The sequence below is a fragment of the Balaenoptera physalus genome, assembly GCF_965194825.1.
Source record: "Balaenoptera physalus genome assembly, contig: HAP1_SCAFFOLD_576, whole genome shotgun sequence".
NCBI classification, from domain to species: domain Eukaryota; kingdom Metazoa; phylum Chordata; class Mammalia; order Artiodactyla; family Balaenopteridae; genus Balaenoptera; species Balaenoptera physalus.
In genome coordinates this window covers 224169-228171 of record NW_028126162.1, presented here as the reverse complement: position 1 = coordinate 228171, position 4003 = coordinate 224169, and positions in this window count along the sequence as shown.

The window sequence follows — 4003 nt, the reverse complement described above, 5'->3', positions numbered from 1 at the left end:
ATTCCATTGTGCTTAAGTGCCAAATTTTCTTTCACCGTTTTTTCCTTCCAAGGACTCTTAAGTTGTACCCAAGTCGAGGCTGTTGTAAACATTGCAGCAGTAAACGGGGTGCCTGCGTCCTGTGGATTTTTGGTGTTTCCAACATATAGGCCCATGAGTGGAAGTGCCCTATGCTTTGTAGCTCTGTTTTTTAGATGTTTCAGGAAACACAGCACACTTCTCCAGAGTGGCCGTTGGCAATTTACATTCCCCCCTTCAGCATAACAAGGCTCCCTTTTCTCCTGTCCTTGTCCTGCATATCTGATTTTTACCCTTTGTGAGGATGGTCCTTTTTTCTGATTCGAAGTGATACCTCTTTGTAGTGTTGATTTGCATTGCCCGCTTCTTTGGTTGGCCAAAAAGGGCGTATGCGTTTTGCCTGAATATATTCTGGAAGTTAAATTTGAGAGAGAGCTTTTTTTTTTAAATTGATTAATTAATTAATTTATTTTTGTCTGCGTTGGGTCTTCGTTTCTGTGCGAAGGCTTTCTCTAGTTGTGGCAAGCGGGGGCCACTCTTCATCGCGGTGCACGGGCCTCTCACTATCGCGGCCTCTCTTGTTGCGGAGCACAGGCTCCAGACGCGCAGGCTCAGTAGTTGTGGCTCACGGGCCTAGTTGCTCCGCGGCATGTGGGATCTTCCCAGACCAGGGCTCGAAGCCGTGTCCCCTGCATTAGCAGGCAGATTCTCAACCACTGTGCCACCAGAAAAGCCCCTGGAATAGTTTTGTATTTAAAGTTTGTCTGTGGGGACTTCCCTGGTGACGCAGTGGTTAAGAGTCCGCCTGCCAATGCAGGGGACACGGGCTCGAGCCCTGGTCCGGGAAGCTCCCACATGCCGCAGAGCAACCAAGCCTGCGCGGCACAACTACTGAAGCCTGCGCGCCTAGAGCCCGTGCTCGCCCACAAGAGAAGCCACCGCAATGAGAAGCCCGTGCACCGCAACGAAGAGAAGCCCCGCTCGATGCAACTAGAGAAAGCCCACATGCAGCAACAAAGACCCAACGCAGCCAAACATAAATTAGAAACTACAATCAAATTTGCCTCTGAATAACTTTGAGTGAATTTGGTATAAGTTGTAAAGTTTGCATCTACATTCACTTCATTCCAAATGGTTTCCAATTAATTGTTCCTTAACTACTTTTAGAAAAGTTTTGGGATAGAGACTCCATTTTAGTTTGAATTTCCAGTTTAATGGATTCAGCAGTCCTGTCAGTAGGGCACGCTGCCTCCAGTGACCTGTGAGGGAGGCGCGGCCTGCACTTCCTGCACTGACCACAGGGTGGCGCCGAGTTCGCCTCTCTGACCCACAGCGCATGCTCGTTCCCTGCGAACTCGATTGTGAGGTCAGCTGAGAGGAGTTGAGCCTCCTCAGGCGCGGGGGCGGGGGCGGAGGCCTTCCGGTAGGACGCACGGCTCAGCGTCTCTGCTGAGAGGAGCTCGGTCTCCGTCTCCTTAGGACTCGCTGGGGTTTTGGCTTCAGGACAAAGTGGGGCTGTGTCCACGCTGACTAGGGAACTAGGTTTCCTGAGGACCCAGGTGATGCCTGAGGAAAAGGTGAAGAGAGGGTGAGGAAAAGTGGGGAGAAGCTTCCTGTGGGCGACTGACCGTTGAAGGGGTCCGTCTTTGTGTGAGCGAGGGAGGGCTTGGTGTGGAAAGCTGGGTTTTTGGTCAGGTTTGTGTGCAGGGTAGCCAGCGTGAGTTATGGGGCGTCCAGTTTTCCCAGCACCATTTATCGTGGGGAGTGTCGTGCTCCTTGGTGTGTCCTTGGTCCCTGTGTCATAAATTCACCGACCCCGTCCGTGTGGGTTGCATTCTGGTCTCTCTGTCCTGTTCCTCTGGTCCCTGTGCCCGTTTTGAGCCAGTTCCACGCTGTTTTGGTGACTGTAGCTTCTCAGCAGAGTGTGACGTCAGGGAGGGAGATGCCTCCAGCCCGTTCTCTTTTTTCAGGGTTTCTTTGGCTATTTGGGGTCCTTTGTGGTTCCCCACAGATATTAGGAGGATTTGCTCTATTTGGGGGGAAAATACCATGGAAGTTTGGGAGGGATTGCATTCACTGTGTCCACTGCTTTGGGTAGCATGGATGTTTTAACAATATTAATTGTTCCATTCCATGAGAACAGGATATCTTTCCATTTATTGGTGTGTTTTGCAATGTCTTCATCAATGTCTTCAAGTTTTCAGTGTGCAGGTCTTTCACCTCCTTGGTTGACTTTATTCCCAGGTATTTTGTTCTTTTTGATGCAGTTGTAAATAGGGTTGCTTTCTTTCTCTTCCTGATGGTTCATTATTAGTGTTTAGAAATGCAACTGGTTTCTGTGTATTGATTTTGCAACTTTACTGAATTTATTTATTAGTTCTAATCGTTTTTTTGTGGAATGAAGTGGAAAATTGGAATTCAAAAGTCCCACTGTTTCTACCATATCCAGGTCGTCCACAACACGGAGGACAGCGGCTCCTAATATAACCTTCCCACAGTGCCTCTAAATGACATGTGGACTTTGGGTGAACTGGATCTGGGTAAGGCTTGGCTTCTATATGGAAGTTTGATGTTTTCTCTGCTTTTCTGGCATGCTGTTGACATACATGATGTTTTGAAAAGTAATTGACTTTCCAGTAATTTCAAACATACAACTTTACATACATAAAAACAAGTCTTGTACCTTGATTAAATATACTCCTAAATATTGATGTTGACATTATTACAAATGGAATTGTTCTCAGAAATTCTTTTTCGGATTATTTTTTGCCAGCGTATGCATATAAGATAGATTTTCATGAATTGATATTTTGTTCTATAACTTTGCTTATTAATTAGTTGATTAGCTCAAAGAATTTCTTTGCTGATTATAGGTAGTTTCATATATAAGATGATGTGACCTATGTTCTGTGAAGAGACACGGTTTTAATTTTTCCATTCACCCATGGATGCCTTTTATTTCTTTCCTCAAGATTCTGGGTAGAACTTCCAGTACACCATTGAGTAACGGTGATGAAGGCCAGCTTCCTGGCCCTGTTCCTGATGTCAGGAGTAAATCTTTCAGTCTTTATCGTGGAGCATGATGTTTGCTGTGGCTTTTTGTACTACTCTTTTCCCTATTGAACACATTTCCTTTTATTCCTGCTTTCTTGAGTGTTTTTCATGAAATAACACTGGATTTTCATTGTAGATTTTTTGCATTAATTGATATGGTTATGTGTTTTTGCTTCACACCATTATTGTGGTTGAAAACCTTGCTTACTTTTAATATGTTGAGCAACCTGAAATTCCTGGTGTAGAGATACTTGCTTATGGCATTATCCATTTAAAGTTCTGTTGGTTTCATGTTGCTATTATTGTGTGATAGATTTTTACATTCATATTTATAAGTTGTACTGGGGTAGTTTTCTTGTTTTTTTCCTGTATTTTTAAAATCGTTTTTAAAATAGTGGTTTTATTTCATTTTTATTATTTATTTATTTTGGCCACGTCCCATGGCTTGTGGGATCTTAGTTCCCCAGTCAGGGATCGAAACCGAGCCCTTGGCAGTGAAAGCACAGAGTCCTAACCACTGGGCCACCAGGGAATTCCCCAGTTTTCTTTTTCAAGATGTATTTGTATAATCTGATTAGACTTGGCTTGGTGTAAGTGGTTTGGAGGGTTAGCATTAGGGCTGGGGCTGGTGTGAGGGTTGGGGCTGTGTGTGGTTTATGGTTGCTGTGATGGTTTAAGTTTTATGGTTAATGAGTTATTTATGGGTATGGTTAATGAATATATTTTATGCTTTGGTTATGGTTATGGTTTTGCTTATTGGTTAAGGTTTATGGTTTTGGTCTCAGGGTGTTAGGGTTCTGTGTTAGAGTGGGTGTTAGGGTATGGGTGAGAATTGGGGTACAGGTAGGATGCGGGTAGAGCATGGGTTAGGGTAAGGTACAGGTTTAGCGTACGGGTTAGGCTAAGGTTAGGTCAGGGCTTAGGGTCAGGA